The sequence below is a fragment of the Ambystoma mexicanum genome, chromosome 6p (genome assembly GCF_040938575.1).
Source record: "Ambystoma mexicanum isolate Mex_15411 chromosome 6p, UKY_AmexF1_1, whole genome shotgun sequence".
Classification (NCBI taxonomy): domain Eukaryota; kingdom Metazoa; phylum Chordata; class Amphibia; order Caudata; family Ambystomatidae; genus Ambystoma; species Ambystoma mexicanum.
This window is the reverse complement of record NC_090935.1, coordinates 587,771,019-587,794,815: the sequence shown is the minus strand read 5'-3', so window position 1 is coordinate 587,794,815 and position 23,797 is coordinate 587,771,019. Positions and strand designations below refer to the sequence as shown.

Genomic DNA, 23,797 nt, shown 5'->3' with positions numbered 1-23,797 from the left:
AAGGGTTCTGCGTATTCTCCCAGAAAGGCCAGACAATACCCTACTGGCAGGGATGTAGCATCTCGGGATTGCCTCGCTTTGTTCTTTTGTAAGGGCGGTAACACTCTCCTCCTAGGGATAGCCACTCCACAGGACACTGTCCTCGGAACCCATTCACAAAGAGGCCTCACACCAGGGGGCTGAATTTATAACAGCCTTTGTTTCTATTGAAAAGGAAAGTGGGCAGAGTTAGTGTAGCCAGGGAAAGGTCTGTACAGTTTGGGGAGAATTCTGCCTTTGGTTTTTCTCTGGCTCGCTTTCTTGTTCCGGTCTCCTCCGCTTCCTTTAGCACAAAGCACTTTGGGTGTGATGTCAGAAGGGCAACGTCCACTAGTTTCTAGAGCAGATATTGGACCCATTGAGCGAGCTAGCTTTAGTCCAATCACCTGTGGCTTTTCACCTTTAAAAGAAGGAGCCCACACCACTTCTATGAATCATCTTGGGAAGCATCTTGAAGCATCTTTGAATCATCACTGGAGACCCTGCTGAGAGAGCGGTCATTTCTAAAGTCCTCCAGTTGTGAGGTGAAGGAAGGAGACCAAGGCAGAAGCCAGCTCTGCCCCAGGATCTCACCATGTTGGAGGACCGTTGCAGTTGTGTGCCCACATCCCCTGTGTTTGGGAGCCCAAGAACAAGGACCCATCTTATCCATGAGCCCCTGGATTGGGACTCTCAGAACCCAGAGAGCAAGACAGCCATGATCCTAATATTTGCCGTAGAACTGCTTTGAGCATATTTCAAGAACTGTTCAACACATGTGAACCAGCGTGACCCTCCTTTGCTGCCTTCTGCCGTCTCCCGATATTCGAACAGCACCAAGAACTCTGGGTCGGCACTGCCTAACCACCATAAACTGCAAATAACATACTATTGACTGCTAACTGCCCCCTTCGCCCATTTTTGGGTCCTAGAGACTGGTTAGGTCACTGTTAACCTTTTTTGCTCACAAGAGCATATCCTTTTTCAAGAACATTTTTGTAGACTTTCACCCCAGATTCATTACTCAGAGTGCTGCATCTACTATCTTTGCTTATTCTGTGCTCTTTCCTCAGGGGTGGGTTTTGTGTAGTGTGTTTCTAGTTAGTTAGTATTGTACATGGTGGGTCTGATTAAAGTATATATTTCTTATAGAACCTTGATTGGACATTCTTTTACTTTGGACTGTTCTACTTCGTAGTATGGGTTGCTACTGAACCACTTTCACACCCCTCTTAAGAGTATAGCCTGCACACGGTACCACACAAGGCTAAGGAGGTATCTCTCTTGAATGTGCCCGTTTCACCTTTATGATTGTGTTGGCTCTTGGTTGTAGAAGTGTGAGGACTGAGTGGGCATCTTAGCCTCTACTCATCCTTGTACTCCTGCAGGGCAGAAGTCAATTTGTCCCAACCCTCTTTAGCGGTGCGTGCAAGACTTGAAGCATCCAATACCATGTTCAATGAATATGGAGGACCAGTGCATGGACAGGAATGGTTTCCCCGTCATACGGCCAAACAGAGAAGGATGATTGGAATACTTACTTAGAGTCACGACACTATGCCAATATGATGTGAAATCTGCATTCAGAGTTATCAATGTCCACAGAAAAAGCCAGGGCTGAAACCTTAAACGGCATTGCGTCAAGGCTTTTGTTTCTCAGCTGTGGGATCCAGTTGTATGCAAAGTACAAGTCCATATTTTATTTGCGTGTTCAAGTTTGAGGGGTTAGTCCTGGGTACAACTTCTTATGTCTGCGGCCTAATGTCACTTCCGTAAGGACGTGTCGCATTGATGTGCAAGGTTGTGGAGGAAACAAGACCCCTACCTCTGTGGTTGGTTGCATAAAGAATGGTTTCCCACACAAGAACTGTGCCACACTTGAGATTTCTTTTTCAGAAAATTTGTATTTGAAAGAAAATTGTAGTAAAAGCAAAAATGTTGTAGTGCCCTGAAATGTACACGTGTTTCGGCTTCACAAGAGCCTTTTTCAAAACAAATAGGGCATGCACTCAAGTCACATATTCTCTAAATGTGGTAAATATTCTCATGTGGAAAATATTTCACCATGTCTGTGATTTTTCATCAAGACATGGTGCAATATTTTCCACATGAGAATATTTACCACATTTAGAATATGTGAGCAGAACAGGTGACTTAAGTGCATGCCCTATTTGTTTTGTAAAAGGCTCTTGTGAAGCCGAAACACGAGTACATTTGAGGGCACTACATTTTTTCTACAATTTTCTTTCAAATACACATTTTCTGAAAAAGAGATCTCAAGTGTGGTGCAGTTATTGTGTGGGAAAACATTCTTTACGCAACCATATTTTATTCGCCTCCTTTTAAAAAGATGCTCTTTTTGTAGATTTCCCATCTCCTTCAAATGGACACCCACGATATCTGCAGGTGGGTTTTGTGATTCTGATACATCATTTTGTGAGTGGGGTCATGTTCAACCTCACTAACAACTGATTTCATTTTGGGGGGCACTGGCTAATCCCTAAATCTGCCCCCCATTGATTTCTTGTGTATTACTACCACCACCTTACGGATAGTAGTGCAGGTGAAGCCTTAACCCTCCTGTGGTTTAGTTTAACCGTCAGAGCTTTTTAGACTTAAGCAAGAGTGGCGCACAGATTGGATGGTGACACCAATATCCACCTTTTTCATTTTTATGAGCAGTCCTGTGCCCTTTAACCCCAATTTTCCTATATGGTAGTTCGAAATGGGTATCCTTGTATAAGTCTTGCTTTTTCGGCTCACAGGCTTTGTTGGTCATCTTCCTCAGGTGTAGGAAATGGCCCTAAATGGGTATGCTCTTTTGTGGGCTCCTTCAGAGCCCAGAAAGGCCCTTTTTGTGTAGGGAAACTGGCTTGAACTGGATAGGGGGCTGCAGACACCCCAAAACACAAAGTCAGGGGAATGCCACAAATGCATCGGAGCGTCCTATCTAGGATTGGACAGCCATTAAGGGATTGAATGTTGCAGGTACTTTGATAAGTGAGCCGAGGTATCCTCAAGCACAGGTTTCTGTAGATCATGTTGGGATCTGGATCCACTGTGTCAGTCGAATACCGGGATTATAGAACCTGAAGAAGAACGAGATGCCACAAAATCAAAGCTGCTTCTGCGACAAGCATTGTCAATGCCAACTCCTGCAATGAGAAGCTCTCCAAGTAATCTCCCACCCTTGAACTACTCTTGGGTCCAACAAGCTCACTGCCCTCCACCTCCCAATGAAGATATCAATTTTGTTTTGTGTATATACCAATTTGTTTTTGCTTGCCTTGTAATATACTGAAATACATTTTTGGTAGTTACTGGTGTAGACTAGGGCTGTACCGAACTTCGGCTTCGAGTCCCTATTCTGCCGAAGTTCGGCTGAAATACAGCTATCCGGCTTCGGCAGAATAGTTTCTGTTTAGGGACTCGAAGCCGAAGTCCACTTTCTATGATTAGCTGCCCTCTCCCTGTTTGGGAGATGACAGCCAATCATAGAATGTTTGACAGTGTTCAGGCTGCAGAAGCCAAACAAGCTGTTTGCCTATTGGCTTCTGCAGTCTGACCACAGAGGAACCAGCCTAACGTGTTGAAATAGGAAGCGAGGGAAGGGAACAGTTCTTCCCGTCCCTCACTTCCTATGCCAGCACCCGGACCCAATCACCAGGTAAGTGACGCCCCCCCCCCCATACCCCCTCATCACGGTGAGGCCGCGGGGCCTCAGGGAACCCCCGCGGCCTCACCGCAATAATGTTTTGTTTGTCGGGCCACCGGTGCAAAGCCGGTGGCCCGACGTTTATTTTGCATTGGGGGGCCGCTCCTACAGGAGCGGCCCCCCCAGACTCATGAGGCCGCCGGGGCACTTTGCCGACCCCGGCGGCCTCGGTGCCCCCCATCCCCCTCACCACGGTGAGGCCGCGGGGCCTCAGGGAACCCCCGCGGCCTCACCGCAATAATGTTTTGTTTGTCGGGCCACCGGTGCAAAGCCGGTGGCCCGACGTTTATTTTGCATTGAGGGGCCGCTCCTACAGGAGCGGCCCCCCCAGACTCATGAGGCCGCCGGGGCACTTTGCCGACCCCGGCGGCCTCGGTGCCCCCCATCCCCCTCACCACGGTGAGGCCGCGGGGCTTCAGGGAACCCCCGCGGCCTCACCGCAATAATGTTTTGTTTGTCGGGCCACCGGTGCAAAGCCGGTGGCCCGACGTTTATTTTGCATTGGGGGGCCGCTCCTACAGGAGCGGCCCCCCCAGACTCATGAGGCCGCCGGGGCACTTTGCCGACCCCGGCGGCCTCGGTGCCCCCCATCCCCCTCACCACGGTGAGGCCGCGGGGCCTCAGGGAACCCCCGCGGCCTCACCGCAATAATGTTCTGTTTGTCGGGCCACCGGTGCAAAGCCGGTGGCCCGACGTTTATTTTGCATTGGGGGGCCGCTCCTACAAGAGCGGCCCCCCCAGACTCATGAGGCCGCCGGGGCACTTTGCCGACCCCGGCGGCCTCGGTGCCCCCCATCCCCCTCACCACGGTGAGGCCGCGGGGCCTCAGGGAACCCCCGCGGCCTCACCGCAATAATGTTTTGTTTGTCGGGCCACCGGTGCAAAGCCGGTGGCCCGATGTTTATTTTGCATTGGGGGGCCGCTCCTACAGGAGCGGCCCCCCCAGACTCATGAGGCCGCCGGGGCACTTTGCCGACCCCGGCGGCCTCGCTGTGAAATGTGCCTCACCCCTTGAGCACGGTGAGGCCGCGGGGCCACAGGGAACCCCCGCGGCCTCACCGCAATAATGTTTTGTTTGTCGGGCCACCGGTGCAAAGCCGGTGGCCCGACGTTTATTTTGCATTGGGGGGCCGCTCCTACAAGAGCGGCCCCCCAGACTCATGAGGCCGCCGGGGCACTTTGCCGACCCCGGCGGCCTCGGTGCCCCCCATCCCCCTCACCACGGTGAGGCCGCGGGGCCTCAGGGAACCCCCGCGGCCTCACCGCAATAATGTTCTGTTTGTCGGGCCACCGGTGCAAAGCCGGTGGCCCGACGTTTATTTTGCATTGGGGGGCCGCTCCTACAAGAGCGGCCCCCCCAGACTCATGAGGCCGCCGGGGCACTTTGCCGACCCCGGCGGCCTCGGTGCCCCCCATCCCCCTCACCACGGTGAGGCCGCGGGGCCTCAGGGAACCCCCGCGGCCTCACCGCAATAATGTTTTGTTTGTCGGGCCACCGGTGCAAAGCCGGTGGCCCGATGTTTATTTTGCATTGGGGGGCCGCTCCTACAGGAGCGGCCCCCCCAGACTCATGAGGCCGCCGGGGCACTTTGCCGACCCCGGCGGCCTCGCTGTGAAATGTGCCTCACCCCTTGAGCACGGTGAGGCCGCGGGGCCACAGGGAACCCCCGCGGCCTCACCGCAATAATGTTGTGTTTGTCGGGCCACCGGGCCAAAGCCGGTGGCCCGAGATTGTATTGCATAGGGGGGCCTAAAAAAAAAAAAACTATTCGGCTCACTATTCGGCTCCGGCCGAATACTAAATATGCTATTCGTTACAGCCCTAGTGTAGACTATATTACTTGGCAACCATTGTGTATGTGATCTGCACTTTACACCAGTCTCCTCCAGTATCTGGTCATTGCATCTAATGCCATTCCATCGAATTTTTCCATCTAAAAATTAGCATTTAATACATGTTTTTGGGGGTAAAAGGTTAATTTTTGTTCAGGAGGATTTTAAAGGTTAAACAGGGGTTTGAGGGGTACCCCCGCCCCCAAAAAGAAGAAAAAAAATGCATTCAATGCATTTTTTTTAGATGGAAATAATTTGATGCAAATGCATTTAGATGCAAGGAATTCGATGCAATGACCATAAACCGTCTCCTCCCCTCCTTGGTATAAACTTTACTGCTTGGTCATGGTACCAGTGAAACATTTGGTATAACTTGCTTGAAACCCTGCAAGTCCACTAAGGTTCGCCTCTCACACCGCACACCAACAGTGGTTCTGAATATCCCTCTTACCCACAATCTCAGATGCAGGACACGCCTAGGGTGGTTCACGGCTCATGGGGGCACATTTCAACATGTTTGGGAGCTGAAACACTGCAAGCCCACAGAAAAACGATGAAGCCTTCGTTGTCAGCAAGGAACAAATGTAGAGAAACTGGAGTAAAATGGCTGCAAGGTGAGAAGAACACTTCGCTACACCAGAGAGGGGTGATGGCCTGAAGGAGTCTAGCAAAAGCAGCTGGAAACGTGTGCGCTGCAAAGTGTCGGATTAAAGGAGTATATCGCTCTATCATTAGACTGTTGAAAGCCAACATGGGGGCAGTTGGTGGAGGCTCATTTCAACTGAAAAGTTCCAGGGGCCCTGATGCCATCCCTGTTCATATGCTCTGCTGTGAGGAGGATTCCTCAGAGCCCTGAACCTCAAGTCTATACCCCACAGGGGAGGGTCGGGGAGGGTAGTCCCATGGCAACATGGTCTTGCCAAGTGGAACTATGACTCTTTAAGCTTGCAGGAAAGGAGAACAATTCTTGGGTGTCAAACGAAGAACTGACTTTGAAAACCCTGAAAAGCTTTTTCTACTCTTAAAGAACTGGGGAAAACGCGTAGCAGCGCATCCAAGAACTGCCCGCTCCACACTGAGGCCCCGGATATCACAGCAGACTTGCGAGTAAAGAACGGAAAGGAAGGAGCATGTTCGATAAGCTAAAGGAAAGAGCCAAGCTACTCCTTTCTGGATCTACTGAAAGGTGCCAGTTGAACGGGTATCTGCAGGGAAGCGTGTACCCCCAACCCTGAGGAGAAGACATACAACAGAAAACACCCCCAAACCACCATGCTCTTTGACTTTGCCGTCCTTTAAGAAATGAACATGAAGAAACTCACACTTGGCAAGTCACCCTCTGAAAGGTAAAGTGGGAAGCGGTCGTCTCTGCAAGGATGGCAAGGCTGCGGTGAGGAGACGGCACAAAGCAGGTGGCATCTGCGCAGGCTGGCCCTAGAGTACAGCGCCAGTGACCATGAGAAATGCCATTTCTTCTGATTTGAAGGAAGATCTTGCTCTAAAACAAATATAGAGTACAAAGAACATCCTAAAGGGCAGATCCTGGAACACAGACTTACCCAGGTGGGGATCACATGGCCATAAACGTGGGTACACACCCCACACTCAAAGAGATCAGGGAGGGCAATCAATTCGGAACTTTTCTTTTGTTTAAAAAGTTCACTGCAAGAGTTACCATTGGATGATGCCAACCAGCATTTAATTAACAAAATAGATCTGTTGATGAAACGGTGCTTAATTCTCTACGTGCTTCACTTGAGCAGTAACAGTGAATGCTCAATGATAGCCTGTCTTACCTTTCTCTGTGTTATTTCAATTAAAAAGGTGGGTGAGTAGGGAGGTCAAAGGATTCCATCACAGTATTGTACCCTCCCTTTCTTCCTCCACTTTCCCCATTCCCTATGTGGTCCGTGGGTGGTTTGCTGTAATTGATGCAGCCGTGGATGCCTGGACACACACTGCCTGCAAGTTTTTTTTTTTTTTTTAAGTAGTGGATCTATGTTCCCCTCGCCCCCTTTTCTGCCCACTCCCACCATACTTGCCGTCCCCCCACGATTCAAACCCCATTCCTGGGTCTTTCCTTTCCTACACTGCTCCACCATTAGTGGGCCATCATCCCGCTCAGCATGCACCTTCACCACCCACCCCAACAGTAGAAGCATGCAGAAGACTGCACAGTAGCCAGACACCCCAACAGTAGAAGCATGCAGAAGACTGAACAGCAGCCAGACACCCCAACAGCAGAACTGCACAGCAGCCAGACACCCGAACAGTAGAAGCATGCAGAAGACTGCACAGCAGCCAGACACCCCAACGGTAGAAGATTGCAGAACACTGCACAGCAGCCAGACACCCCAACAGTAGAAGCATGCAGAAGACTGCACAGTAGCCAGACACCCCAACAGTAGAAGCATGCAGAAGACTGAACAGCAGCCAGACACCCCAACAGCAGAACTGCACAGCAGCCAGACACCCGAACAGTAGAAGCATGCAGAAGACTGCACAGCAGCCAGACACCCCAACGGTAGAAGATTGCAGAACACTGCACAGCAGCCAGACACCCCAACAGTAGAAGCATGCAGAAGACTGCACAGTAGCCAGACACCCCAACAGTAGAAGCATGCAGAAGACTGAACAGCAGCCAGACACCCCAACAGCAGAACTGCACAGCAGCCAGACACCCGAACAGTAGAAGCATGCAGAAGACTGCACAGCAGCCAGACACCCCAACGGTAGAAGATTGCAGAACACTGCACAGCAGCCAGACACCCCAACAGTAGAAGCATGCAGAAGACTGCACAGTAGCCAGACACCCCAACAGTAGAAGCATGCAGAAGACTGAACAGCAGCCAGACACCCCAACAGCAGAACTGCACAGCAGCCAGACACCCGAACAGTAGAAGCATGCAGAAGACTGCACAGCAGCCAGACACCCCAACGGTAGAAGATTGCAGAACACTGCACAGCAGCCAGACACCCCAACAGTAGAAGCATGCAGAAGACTGCACAGTAGCCAGACACCCCAACAGTAGAAGCATGCAGAAGACTGAACAGCAGCCAGACACCCCAACAGCAGAACTGCACAGCAGCCAGACACCCGAACAGTAGAAGCATGCAGAAGACTGCACAGCAGACAGACACCCCAACAGTAGAAGCATGCAGAAGACTGCACAGCAGCCAGACACCCCAACGGTAGAAGATTGCAGAACACTGCACAGCAGCCAGACACCCCAACAGTAGAAGCATGCAGAAGACTGCACAGTAGCCAGACACCCCAACAGTAGAAGCATGCAGAAGACTGAACAGCAGCCAGACACCCCAACAGCAGAACTGCACAGCAGCCAGACACCCCAACAGTAGAAGCATGCAGAAGACTGCACAGTAGCCAGACACCCCAACAGTAGAAGCATGCAGAAGACTGCACAGTAGCCAGACACCCCAACAGTAGAAGCATGCAGAAGACTGAACAGCAGCCAGACACCCCAACAGCAGAACTGCACAGCAGCCAGACACCCCAACAGTAGAAGCATGCAGAAGACTGCACAGTAGCCAGACACCCCAACAGTAGAAGCAGGCAGAAGACTGCACAGCAGCTGGACACCCCAACAGTAGAAGCATGCAGAAGACTGCACAGCAGCCAGACACCCCAACAGTAGAAGCATGCAGAAGACTGCACAGTAGCCAGACACCCCAACAGTAGAAGCACGCAGAAGACTGCACAGCAGCCGGACACCCCAACAGCAGTACTGCACAGCAGCCAGACACCCCAACAGTAGAAGCATGCAGAAGACTGCACAATAGCCAGACACCCCAACAGTAGAAGCACACAGAAGACTACATAGCAGCCAGACACCCCAACAGTAGAAGCATGCAGAAGACTGCACAATAGCCAGACACCCCAACAGTAGAAGCACACAGAAGACTACACAGCAGCCAGACACCCCAACAGTAGAAGCATGCAGAAGACTGCACAGCAGCCAGACACCATAACAGTAGAAGCATACAGAAGACTGCACAGCAGCCAGACACCCGATCATCAGGCAAACACTGGGTACATACCTTATGAGATTACTTGCAGCATAACTCGAATGAACAGACAAGCTACTGGTGGCTGGCGGAAATGTAAATCTGTGAAAAAACAGCAAGGGTTAGTGTGAATGGATACCACAAGACCTTACTTTATTTACATATTATAAGATTATTCAATGCTCGCTGGCTGCTAATGGAACTGGGCGCTCTGGTTTAAGGGTCCTCCATCGTTCTAGGTCTTACTACTGCCCCGCTCAACAGCTCGCGCAATGGCATGCTTCTACCGCCCCTCATTGACCCTAAAGATCTAGAATTGGCTTCCTACTGTACAAACACACACGATTAACCTTCTCATGTGCACTGATCGATACCAGGCTGATTCTGGAGTCGCTTCAGGAGAGCTGCCCAATCTACAGGCAAGGCGCTACAATTTGATATTTTCATGCAGTAACTTGCGATTTCGATAAGGCTGAGAGAAAAACCATACACCAAATAATGTTATGACGACCATGCGAATCAACAGGGACAGGATTTCCGGGGCAGTGCACAAAAATGTGCCGACCTTGCATGGCTCGTTTTCTTTCGCCTGAAGGATAATGCGCATCACATGTAAAACAACGGAAGATAGTCCATTACTCACTGAGAAAAGGGGAGAGTTGGTTATCTGCCCGCACATTCAAATGCCTAGGTCTAGACCACTTGGCTGCTGTAGAACTTGCTATAGTATTTCTTCCATTGTTATGCACATGTCATTAAGTGGATCCATTAAGGTGGTACATTTAAACAACCCGGCATATCTTAATTATGAACTGTTTTGATCCATCTGTTTGACTGTTCCATTGTTTAGGACCGGTCTGTTGGCGAGAAGATTTCTTGGAGGTCACATGTGTTATGTCCCGTTTTATTTTTAATAGAGATGTAGAACTGTTTAGCTTTTGTACATTATAATACTGATTGAAACACCTGCCGAGGGCAATTGCTTTGGTATATGAACATCGACTTCAGCCTCTTACTGCTGCTTTGGAATATGTACATGCAACTACTTCCATTGTCTTGAAAAGCAGCAGAAGTGCATGAAACACGCGTCGGCCTTCCACATCATCTCCGCATTATACATTGATCAGGACGTGCAATGAAACTTCTCTGGACAGGAGATGTGTGTAAAAAAACTTTTTTAACAGGGTTTGCTGATTGGATACATCTTTTAAAATCAAATTCCTCAAAAGAGCTTCTTGTGATCAAATACTTGTGTAGACAACGAAGGATGTGGTTATGAGCAACTGGGACTCATTCTTGCCACCACGTCCATAGTGCATGCTTGCCAATGTGTCTCTATGCGTTTGGGAGAGGATGCCAGTCCATAACCTGGATAGGAAACCTGTAAATCACCAATAGTGGCAGTCCTTGGAGTTTAGCATTTAGTTGGATCACGTGCGAGAGAACATGTATAAAAACTTTTGGGAGGTGTGGGATAAGGAAAAGACTTGCAGAGGGAGACCTACCGTGGTCATTTGGAATATCACTCTTCAGCCTTTTGCAAGGGTCCTTCTCTAGGGTGCTGCTTGGGCTAATCAGCAGTCAGGCGCTGCTAGAGTTTTGGGGATTCGGAGGTCACCTGTCTCGCACTCCCTCTAGCATCCAGATCAGCCACGAAAGACATGAGTTGACAGGCAAGAATCCTATTCCCCAGTAGATCAAAAGTTCCTGGGGGCCATGAAGGGCCATCATTCTGTGAAGAGGGGCTTTTTGACAATTTTAGTTGGCCGGCTTCGATTGGAGTAATTTCTGGTCATTGTGTTTGAGTTTGAGAGCCGTGTACCTGGGACGAGGGAGGGTCCATTTGGTGTGTGCCTAGGTGTGGGGGGGGGGGGGTTCTGGCTTTATGAAAAACGGCGAATGCTAATAGCCCTACGAAGGTTGGTTGGAACCAGCCCTGGGGGAAACGGTGCCAGTATGGTGCCAGGCAATGCGCGCAACCATTTCCCAGTGGTCACGGTCAGCATTTACTATTGAATACATTGTTACGTCCCTTTAACAGATCACGCAGAATATAGTGATTCCAAAGGGAGTCAAATTTTTAAAAAAAGCCAGAGATAATAATAAACAAATCACTGATACAAAATCGAACTCACAAGAGTCAAAGTCATATGCACACAAATCTAGAAAAAATTATACAACTTCTCTGCCAGATTTACAGTGCTCCAGAAAGTCATATGTTCGTTCAGGAATGCAGCAGGACGCACGCTCACGAACACGCTCCTACTGCAAGCCTAAAGCGGGCACAACCCTGGATTCAGAAGCAACACGAAACACATTTCACATGCCAGAGAATATTTGTTAAGACGCGTCGCACATTAAATGTAAGAAGCCAAAGATAAAATGGCGGTCTTGAAATGCAGGACTTCCTGTAAACGCGCGAACGAAGGCGCCCCGCCCACTTCCCCACTGAGGCCGAAGCCGTGCTTGTGCCGCATGTGCAAGTCATTAGGGGGACGTTGATGGAAACCTAAGGCCACACCTGCAGCTCTGCAGCTTTCTGGGAAACTAGATGATTCTTTTACCAGTTCTTTTGCGAAGGCTGTAATCACGAGCATCTGCAGCAGTATCTGGAGATGAATGGAAAGATACTTCATGTCGCTTTCAGGCTACTTGACTGACATGGTTCTTATTATCGGTTGCAAGAGTTGCGGGCGCTCAGTTCTCAGACCGGGCTAATTAGAGCTTCTTTAAAAAGGGGCGAGGAAGCGGAGACCTTGTGTTTATTTTCTGCACGGGATGATTGCAAGACAACCCGGAAAACAAGGGGATCTTTCTGGGTAGGATTTATATGTCTGTACTGGAGTTTCAAAAATGATAAAAACGTGTAGTGTTCACATGCACGTTATGACCCACTCAGCAGCATCAACCATGCGCCACCCCAGATCCCAACCCTTACCCCCTCGCTATAGCACCCCAACGTCCCCTCTGGCTCCCAACCCGGTCTTATCACCATTCCCCTCCTCCCCTCTGCCAATCAATTTCTTTATTTAATTCGGATTTCTCCATTAGAAACAAAACATAAAACAGGATATATATACATCTACATATTTCATTTAACATGACTTACACCGTTTAAATAGATGCCCTCCTATTCAGGGCTCTAAAAATAATCCTATAAATTGTACAAATATTCTTCATCATTATTCTCCATAATTAAACTAATTGCATCACAATAATATCTAACATTCAGCTCTTTAAGGTGATGAAATAAAAACGGTTTACGAATGTCTGAATACCAAGGGCATTACAATAAAAAAAATACCACAAGTCCTCAACTCTCTCCTGATTACAAAGACGGTTCCTCATCATTTCATTAAAATCCCACCTCATCCCATCCTTCAGGGGTAACACATTCATCCTCGTCATGATTATAATCCTTCTACATGGCCCAGACCTAACTGAGCAGGTCACCCCCACTGTCAACCTGCACCCATGATGCCCTCCACTGGCCTCCCCATCCCTCACCTTGCCACCACCTCCCACCGACCCCCATCATTCCCAACCCTTCAACAATCCCCACCATGACCCGGGCAAACACTGTTTAGCCCAACCCACCAAATCTCTTGCATTCTTATCAACGCCCGGCCAGTCGCAAAAACACAATTTTGACATCTTTGGCCTTATCACAGACAAAAAAAGCCACACATCCTTTTCATCACAGAGACCTGGTTTGCCATCTACTACGAACCCATTGCACATGATTGCACACAAGACCTCACACACTCCAACCCTCGGCTACAACTGGACTGTTCAGAATAGATCAAGAAGAGGTGGGGGACTAGCAATCCCACACAAGCACCAACTCCCTCTGCTGATCAAGGACACCTTAGCCAACACCACAGACCATGAATGCCTTCTTGTAAGACTCCACTGCCACCATCCACCTCCCACAGCTTCCTACTGATCTATAGACCCCCCCTGGCTAGAACAAAAACTTTGCAGACACACTCAGTGACACCTCGGTCGACTACCTTCAACCTGCATCCCACACTCACCATCCTGGGTGACTTCAATATCCGTTTTGACTCCCGCTCAAACCCAATGACCCGCTTTGACAGATAACCTAGAAGCCTTCAACTTGACAATGCATTTCACTGGCCACCTGCACTGAAGGCCACACCCTCAACTTGGTCTTCAGCACCACAAACATTGTATCCACTCTGCCCCAACATCCCCTAAAAAGATCACTCAGAAATCTTCTTCTTACCATCTTCACCACTAGCCCCCTTCCAAGAACACGCCCTGCCACCACCAACCTCTGCACCGCTGCACCTCTCACCCCACTCAGGATCAAAGTCGTTATCACCCAATACATAGGGCATCAGATCAAAATGGCCCCATGCATAACGTTGCTGTGAAAAGTAATTTGCGATGGGAACGGGTTGCGTGGATGTCCCTTGCTACCCTTATAAAAAAAATTATATAAAATCACGGGCTTCAGGGGTGTCCCCTGCATGTTCAATGTAACAATGTCTACACAAAAAACTGCAACTTTTTTGTCTGGAGACATTTTTGCAGGAACATTATTACATGGAACCATACCTGGCAAACTGCCTCCTCAACTTATTCCCAGCACTCTCCCTCCCGGAAGGTCCCCCGCAGGCCCTTATCAGACTCTTAGACCAATGGCTCTCCAGCGTCCTCACAACCCACACCCCAACAAAATGGACCTTTCAGAGATTAAGCCCCACACCCAGGTGGTACACCGCCCACCTCAAATCTCTAAAAACTCTCAAGCACTGTCTGGAACGGACCTGGACAACCAACCCAACCCCCCAAAACTAAACCCCCTTGGTAAGACTAACAAGGGCGACAGATCGGAAATCATAAAAATAATGAAGGCATACTATGGGAACGGAATCTTGAACTCTTGCAACCCAAGCAAGGAATCACACAGAATCAGCTCTGAATTCAAATCGCCAGGTTGCTCAACCCCTCCTTCACCGAACTCACAATCACTATGCAATGCCCTCTTATCAGAACATTTTCATAACATCGCTATTGATAGACATTCTGCCGTCATCTCTAAAACACAAATCATGCTCCTATCTGTTGCCCGACCACCTCCAATCCCCTGTCCCAACTCCCTCCCGATGCAAACCTTCACCTCTTTCCCCTCAATCTCACACCAGGAGTTCCTCTTGCTCCAAGCGCAAAGCCGCTGGTCAGGATCCTCCGAGGACCTGTGCTCACTCACCCACCCTCTTCAAAAACATCCTAACTTTAAGCTGTGCAAGCAGAAATGCACGCTCCATCTTTAACCAATGCCTTACATGGGGAATTTTCCCGGAACCCCTCAAAAAACTTGACCCACTCATTCCAAAGAACTACCGACCGATTTCAAACACCTGCTTAATGGCCAAATTCAGTGAACGCACAGCATACAAGCAACTCAGTGATTTCACTGAAGCCAACCCTTGATCCTGCACAATCCGGCTTCAGACCCCTCCAAGGAGCCAAATCCTCCCTAGTGTCCATTTGAGACCATCTACAAAGAACCACGGATGCTGAAGGATGCACTGTACTCATTCTCCTTGACCTCTCTGCCGCCTTCGATACCACTGCCACGCCATTCTCCTGGACAGGATTCACTCTTTAGGAATGGAAGACACTGCCCTCCGCAATTTGCGGTGCTGTAATTAGCGCCTTCCCCATTCCCATTATGCCCTATGGGGCAAAAATGGGAATGGGGAACGGCAATGGTGGAAGGGGGAATTACCGCCCCTCCAACCTTGGAATGGGGCGGTAATTCCCCTTTCCACCAAGGCGGTGCCGGTATGGTTCACCGCCTACCGTGTAATGAGGCCCATTGTGTTTATACAACAAGGTAGTTCTGGGCCCCATATATCCAAAGGGGTTAATGGAGACCTGTTCTTAGATCAGACTCTCCGTCTTTTGGGATCAATAAGGAGTTGGTTTTATTGTAGTCTACTTTGCAACTTGAACCCGCTCCAACAGAAGTAGGCGCTCCATACGGGCGGAGAGTGCGTCAAGGGAACCCCCTACCTATCATCTGCACCCTACCAGTTTAGCTGCATGGTGGCCCCGTAAACAAGGGTCTGTCTCTAGGTTTATGTAAACTTTGAATGGAGGGGTGCAGCAGCTCCACGGGTAATGCTAGCCCTCCCAATTAAATAAAATGCAATGTGCTTTTCTGAGCTTAGTTTTAGGAAAATCAGTAAAGCTGTGAGAGTTTCAATAATAAGGAAATCATTCCTGATTTACAATGAACCGTGTTTACATGACAGCCGGCAATTACATGTAGCTTAATTGTTTTACAGTGATTTCTCCAATCTAAATGTTCATATGGTACAAAAAACGGCACAACTGACAGTTATTCTGAACCTAGGGAAAGGTCTGTGTTGCTGGTCCAGAAGAGACAGGAAATGACAGACTGAAAAGGCCATTCACGGCCGATGACACCTGCGTTTTACTCCCTTTAATTCCATTTAGGAATGTGTGGAAAGAATAAAAGCGTGCTTGCATATGTGCACTGTAAGCATTCTGAGTGAAAAATGTTGAAATGCTTTCAACTTCCTCTTGCACTGTAAAAAGTAATCGTTTTGATTCAAATTATTTAAACAAATAAATTGTTTGACAAGTATCGCATACTGATGCGTGACACGTGCTGAGAATGCTGGTCGCCTGGCAGTTTCCCTGCTTACAGCATGGCAGCATTGATCTGTTTTCTGAAAATTGTAAATCCTTTTTAAATTCGTCCCTTCTGGCATACCCTTTGTTTATATATGTGTAAATAAAGCCCATTTATTGGGGGGTCCTGGAACATTCAGTCCCAGGACCTAGCATGTTCCCCAACTGTTTGAGCCAGTGGATTTATGGGGAGAGCAAATATTAGGAGGGGAGGGGGGTGCTCCTTCTCTGCCTAGGTCCCTCCTACCGCTGTTCTAAGAACTTTTTCATGGACTGACTACAAGAAAACCTGCCCTCCACATCCGACCGCTCAGAGAATGTCAACACCCGGTGGGTGTCCAGTTAAAGTTTCGAAAACAAAAGGATCGAATGCAAAAGGTGAGAGTGCATTCGACCGAAAACCAAAGGATCGCATTTTTTTTTACAATGTCTTTTTTTTTGTGCTCTAGTTTAGCTTTAAAGGGGTGTTTTTACACCAAAACAGGGGTTTGGAGGGGACACCCCCCAGTCCCCCACAAAAAACAGAAAAAAGGATCGACTTTTTTTTTTTTGTCGAATTGTCTCAACCCTTTTGTCATTCGATCCTTTTGATTCGGTACTATGACCTATACCCGGCTCAGTGCACTCAGCCACACCCCGACAGACCATCAGCACACGAGCACCACTGAAATCTCGACTCAAACATAAGCCGTCCAGGCATTGGTGCACACAGGAACTCATCAACAGCAAGCGTGCTAAACGTAGGCAAAAAAGGCCGGAAGAACACCCCACTACCTGCAAAACATCAGCTGGAGAACCAGACATTCAGCAGGCAGGAGGCTCATCACCACAGGCAAGCCAAAGCAAACAAAAAAACATCCGTTTTGAAGGCATCCAACAAGATCCGAGCAATCGTCCAAGATGCGAAGCACAGGATCAACACCCGGCCGAACTCTTCAATAACTTCTTCACAGACAAGATAAGACAACATGTTCACAGCTGTAAACAAGCCACAGAAGTCTTTTCCATATTAGCCTGCAACATATTAAAATGAATCTAATTCAGGACAATTACTCTAGATAACTGACCAACATTCATGCAGCCCTCAAACCCAGCACCTACAAAGTTGATAACCTCCCCTTCACCATTGCGAACGTCATCACAGGTGAAACACTCGCATCACTTCTCAACAGCATCAATGCATACCTTACACAAGACATCGTCCCGAATGCACTGAAAATGGGACAGATCTTCCGCCTGCTGAAGAAATCCAAACTCAACCTGGATGACCCAGCCAACTATCGCCCCATGATGCATTTACCCTTCCCTCAGCAAAGTGACTGAGAAGACGGTTGCCATTAGCTTGCACAAAAGGATCTCTCCGCGCAATCTTCTACAGAACTACCAATCTGTTTTTACCGGAAGTCGCCACTATCCAAGTTATCGATTATGATCTACACATCCTGGACAAGAGAGAGCACCAGCTTACTCGCCCTACTCTACCCCTCTGCAGCTTTTGATGCATGAAGCATGCCACAATATCCTCGCCTGCACAAGGATTTTGAACTAACAGCCCTGCACCGGTCCTCCACTTACCTCTCCTATGGAGTTCAACTTGTCCAGATGGGCCCAATGGATCCCAGCACTGCCCGGTAACCTGCAGAGGTTCATTAGGTTCCTATTGCAGGTCATCCTCATCCTCTACATGTCCCCTCTAGGCGCTCAGATGTCACACGGCTTTACCTGAAGATCAAGTGCATCACCAACATTCATCGACTTGGGTCAGTCTGTCCATCCTCCAACCTGGATGTCTAGCTCAACGTGAACCAGAAGCTCAAACCAACAAAGACCAAATTCATTTTCCGCCAACCACACTCTAAATCAGCCCGAACAAAATGAAAGAAACATTTGCCAAAAACTGTTGGGTAAAACAGGTATTATTCATTGTGATGGGATGCAGGATACATAGTTAGTAGCAAGCACTTAATCCACTGAGCTAGCTACAATCCTTTCTAGACACAGAGTAAACTAAGATAATGTGTTAAATGTACAGAGAAATGTTTTGCCCAGTTTACAATGAAGTGCCACACAGAAGTCATAGAATATTACACTTAAGCAAAATGCAGGCACAGATGCTGCACACACATGCAAACTGGGGAATGCAGCTCAATACACAATAAGAATCCTGGAAAGTACTACTGGGGAGGGGGGAACATGTTCATTTTCCTTAAGCCAAAGGACAAACCATGCACACTTTCAGGAGTTACATGTAAGGTGGTGGCTGCCACCTGACAGGCAGTCATCATTTTGAAAAAGTGAATGGGGCCAAACACACCTGGCAATAGAACACTCATTGGGGCAGTAGACGTTGGGTCACATGGGCAGCAGGTGGGGGGTTGCCAAGGCAGTGCCAGGAGTAGTAGTTGGAACCTCTAGTTTCCCCTAATTGACACCCATGGACAGCACGCCTCATCACAGGACTAAGAAAATGCAATCACATCGCCACCATTCTCAAGGGCCTGCAGTGGCAACCCCTTTCAAGCATACATCATGTTCAAAAGAGTCACCACTACACCGCGATCTACCCGGAAAAGAATCCCATACTCTCTGGAGGTCAGCGCACCGCCAGAAAGCCGCATCATCACCAGGCTTGAAACAAAGAACCAAAAGAGAGAACAATAGGGAACCGGCTTTTTCCTGCTAGGCACCATGTCTCTCGCACAATTACCAACACAGATGAGACTGGCCTCCCTATTTCAGGAAGGACATGAAGACACTACCCATCAAAAAACATGTAACTGATCGCTTCTCTGAAGCCCTATTTCACCCCTGTGGAGCCCCCCTCAGTCCCTCCATCTATCCGGGGACCTCTGCTACCCCTGCAACCAGTGTACGTGCTTGCGAAGACCAAAGCTTTTTATTTTTGGAACCATTTTATTCAGTTTTTCCATCAAATAAATAAAACGTACAATAACTTCAACATAAACAATCGAAACCTCCTAAAATTCAACAATGATTAAAACCCAAACCCTCCCCGCAACCAAACAAATTACAATATAAAGTCTGTATCTAAGACCTACGGGAAACAAAAACAAAAAGAATTACCATACTTCTTTATACCTTATAGAGCACAATAATCTGATATAAATATCTGCCAATATATACATATAAATGTACAGGAAATTGAAGATGTGATTATCTTATCTTCTAACTTCTCCTTGTGACATATGCTCAGTCCAGAGCCGTGTTCAAAAAGCCCCCCCCAGATTTTCTCAAACAGGGCCTTCTTATTCTGCATTGTTAGAACCAGTTTTTCACGTTTTTGCACATTGAGAACATGGAGTCCAATGCTTGCAAAGAGACAGTGCTTTAGCGCCAGTGTGTTGGGTACAGCTAGTTCCTGTTACATTTATTTGTAAAGTACTCATTCCAAAACGATATGTGCAAGTGGAAACAGTGCGTCAAGGGGTTTGGCAGAAACAGATGAGAATAGACAACCACTTCAAGGGCCCCAGAGTCTCTGGGCCATGCAACAGAATTGCTGAAATGAAGAGAAGTTCACAGAGCGATCCCCTGTGCCACTGAAAAGCCTCAGCCTTTAACCTCCAGTGCTCTGGGGGCGGCGGGGACTACGCGCTGTGGCAGATAATAATAATGGAGAATTAAAGATATTAAAACCGAACATCATACAGTACGGATGAGCTACTGCCCAGAAGTTCCAGGAGGGAAACAGAAGTCTAACAACAGACTCGCAGAGATACGGACACTCTAGTCTCAGTGGTCCACTTAATGGCGGACCATCCTTGAGAGCCGCGCACTGCAGGGTCTGCACACCACGCGGGCAGGCGCCCTCTTCTCCGTTGCACTGCGGACACTGATCCAGCCATACAGTGAACCAGCCCATTACATCCGCCCTTCAAGGTGACATAAGCAGTGGAGGGGGTGCGGAGTGCAGCCCATATTTCCAGCTTCTCACCACGACTGCTCGGCCCAGACGCAGGGCCGGCATGCGGTCACGAAAGAGTATGACAGAGCGAGATCCTCTGGTGGGATTGAAGCGCTCCTTCTATAGCCAGACGGCAACGTAGTGCCGTGCCATATACTGAACCATATTCTGAACCACAGCCTGGAGGGGACTAGCGTTTTGTGGAAGCAATGTTTGTATCACCTGCGTGACAAGACCGCAATACTCGATTGAGCTGCACCCAAACTCCTCCTCACAGACCTCTTCTGCAATAAAGTACTCGCCGCAGAGTAGATTCCCTGGGTCGGGGGGCCCACCTAAGCGCAACTTGCCTCGTAGCGGGCAAAAAGCCTTCTCGTGTGGGTGGCTCCTAAGGGCCTACAGCATTGCTGCACCTACACTGAGTGGCATCCCAGAGGAGAGGAACAAAGTTTGTTGTAGACTGACCACATATCGCAGAGAAAAACCGCAGAAAACCCATATGAACGCCCATCGACACTATATGTTGGACCCCAGCACGACTACAGTGCTCACTAGCTTCCGCAGAGAGCCAGATCGCTCTACAGTAACACAAATTGAGGATTCTCTTACCACTCCAAGTGCTGACCAAGAGGGGTCCACGAAAGCGGATATCCACCTACTTTTGGACAGAATTAGATCAATAAAGAGATGGCCTGACAATGGCTATCATGGATCTGACTGGGATGGTCGAAAAGGTTGTGGAGAGTGTGGAAATCTTGGCGAATAATCAACTCTCGGCAGAACTACTGGACATGAAAATGGACGCATACTGGACCTAGAGTAGAGTGAAAGGGACCTTGCACTGAAGGTTAATGACCCTGAGAATCGGGAGCAATGCTCCAACATCCGGATCATGAGAGTGAAAGAACCGCAAGGTGAAACCACGATTACCCTTGAACATCGGGTGAAAGCCTTAACAGTCTTTTTGATGATCCCCCAGTGCAGAATATCATTTGACAGGATCCATCAAGGGAACACGCTCTGCCCCCAATGGCCTGCGGTCAGTGCTGGCAAAGGGCCATTACTTCACGTAAAACATTATGCCAGAAGGCACGGGAGAAGGGACAATTGCTTGCAAATCTGAATGTTCCAAGACCTTTTGGCCATGACGTGTGATGAATCCTAGGGGGGGCAGACACTTTCTGATCCAGGCCTTGAGGGTGGTATTCTGCGGGAGGATCACCACGGAGGAGAAAGGGCACAGGGGAACAAGAGGCCTCTGGGGGGTGAGAGACAGAATTTGTCTTCCTCTAGGAAGGACATTTCCTCAATACCAAAGTATGTAATGGCTTGCTGTCAAAAAAATCTTTTAGTTCCCCAAATTGAACATCTTAATAGGGGTAAAAACAATCATGAAACCTTAGGCATTGAGGGAAATGAAAACCCTTCTCAAACCCTGGAGACTTATAGAGCTAGACGCTCCCCTAGCTCCCAAAGGTACAATGAAAAGAAGTCTGTGAATAAGACTTGGCTGATCTCTGTGACCACTCTTTTGCCACAGGCTCTTTCCCTCAACCCCTCAAGCACTCTCTTGTGCACCCCGTCCTAATAAAGTCGTCTTCTGACCCTTCTAGCCCATCTAACTATCGTCCTTTCTCTAGAACTCCTTGCTTGGGCAAACTCATGGAGAAGCTGGTCATCCCCCAACTGACCCTCAACACTGAACTGGCACTGGAGGCACTGAAACTGCTCTCAATTCAACTGAGAAGATCTACTGTCTAATCTGGACTCACTCCTTCTGTTCTGATCCTCAATCTTCCCTCTGCTTTTGACAGGGTCAACCACTCCATCCTCATAAACCGCCTCTGTGATACCTTAGGCATCACGGACAGGCCACTGGCGTGGCTTACCTCTTTCCTCTCCAACAGACCCTCCAAAGTGCAAATGGGTCCTTTTCTCTCCTTCACCTCACTCTCTACCTGTGGCATATCTCAGGGCTCTATCCTATCTCCTTGGTTCTTCAACATCTACCTGACCCCTCTGGACCACCTAATCTCCACCCACCCCCCTCGTTACGCAGACAACACACAGCTCTCTTTCCGGCTGCCTGCCCCCATCTCCTCCTCCTTTTCCTCCCTCATACCCGACTGCCTGCATGGCTGCTATTCAGGCATGGTGCTCTGCAAATGATCTCTGCCTCGATGGCAGCAAGACAGATCGTCCTCATTGGGATGCATGCTCCTAGTTTTCCCCTCACTCTCTGACCACACTCCTTGGGTACCCTCCTCTCACCCACATGCAAGGTAAAAAACCTTGGGATCATCTTTGACTCATCTCTCTCCTCCTTTCCACACATGGACCTTGCCAAGAAGTCCAATGTTCAGCTCCATCCCCTCAGGGGTATTCTACCTTTCCTCACCTTCCCCAGAAGCTCAATGTCTTCAGAGCCCTGGCTCTCTCTAGGCTTGACTAGTGCAATAGCCTCTTCCTCAACCTCCCTCTTTCCTCCATTCGCCCTGCCAACTAATCCAGAATAGGACTGCGAGACTTATCCTTGGCCTCAAGCCCAGGGACCGCATCTCTCCATCCCTAAAATCTCTCCACTGGCTCCCAGTGACGGCAGCAATCAAATGCAAGATCCTGTGCAAGAACCCCTTCGGTGCAGTCCATTAGAACGCAGGGTGAGCAGTGTGAGCAAAGCAAGCAGCAGCAGCAGAAACTGGAGGGGGGAGAAGACGCCAAAACCACTGTTTAACAGAAAGCAGTAGCCGGTCCTGAGAGGGTCTTTGCCTCAAGGATCATTAACTGCAGGGGTCGCAAAGTGGTAAGCGTGAGAGAGGGAAGCTTGCCCCTCTGAAGACCTGTTTTGCAGAGGCTGCACAGTGGGAAGCGAACGTGTGGAAAGCTTTCTTCTCAAAAAGACTGTCCACTGTGGCCGGCGAGCACCAGAGAGCCTCCGGAGCAAAGGAACTTTGTACAATTGGCGCAGGTGACGGCAGACCAAAATCAGTGGAGTGTGGGCTAGCGAAGAGCCACTGATGCAAAATACCTGTGAGCAGCGAGGGAATATGATGTGCACGTCTTACCCGGTGAGTTCACCGGCTGATAGTGGCACCAGAGCGCTCCAAGACCGCTCGCTACAGGCGTTTTAAGAATAGAAAACACTTGCGTGTTTATGACACTAATGCTGAAGGCAATTTTGCAAAGCCCAATGACTGTCTTTTTAAGCATACAGGTTTATTTAGAACCCAGCACCAAGATGGGGGAAAATATTAGAACCTAATGCAGGCAACCATTACGCAAGCCAAAAGAAAAGCAAGGCAATTTAAACCCAACAGATATTGCCACAGTCCAAAGGGGACGAATGAAAGTTACAAAGGTTGTAAAGCTTATTGCCCATACTTGAAGAAGCACATAAAATCTGGTATAAAACCACACTGCCAAAGCCAAGGGAGAAGCAGAATAAAATCAAATCCATGTCAGTGTTTGGTTGATAACAGTGAGTGCCAAGAACGGTGCCCTCCTGGAGGTTTAAGAGTACTAAAGAGCAACAATGTGAATCTTGCCTGCCCTGAAGAGTTGCTTAAAGTCTGATGTTGTAAAGCGAT

General features: G+C 48.7%; 1 protein-coding gene across 3 annotated transcripts in view; it reads right to left on the bottom strand.

The window, feature by feature from the left end:
- The window catches only part of LHFPL2 (LHFPL tetraspan subfamily member 2), a 598,425-nt gene that overhangs the window by 364,155 nt on the left and 210,473 nt on the right, over positions 1-23,797 (bottom strand). For 2 of the 3 annotated variants that reach the window (XM_069627420.1, XM_069627422.1), the window contains one exon: positions 9,626-9,694. The gene's annotated coding sequence lies outside the window, so the exon portion shown is untranslated. Of the gene's footprint in view, positions 1-6,888; positions 7,065-9,625; positions 9,695-23,797 lie in introns of all 3 variants that reach the window. The other variant, XM_069627421.1, reaches the window with a different exon arrangement.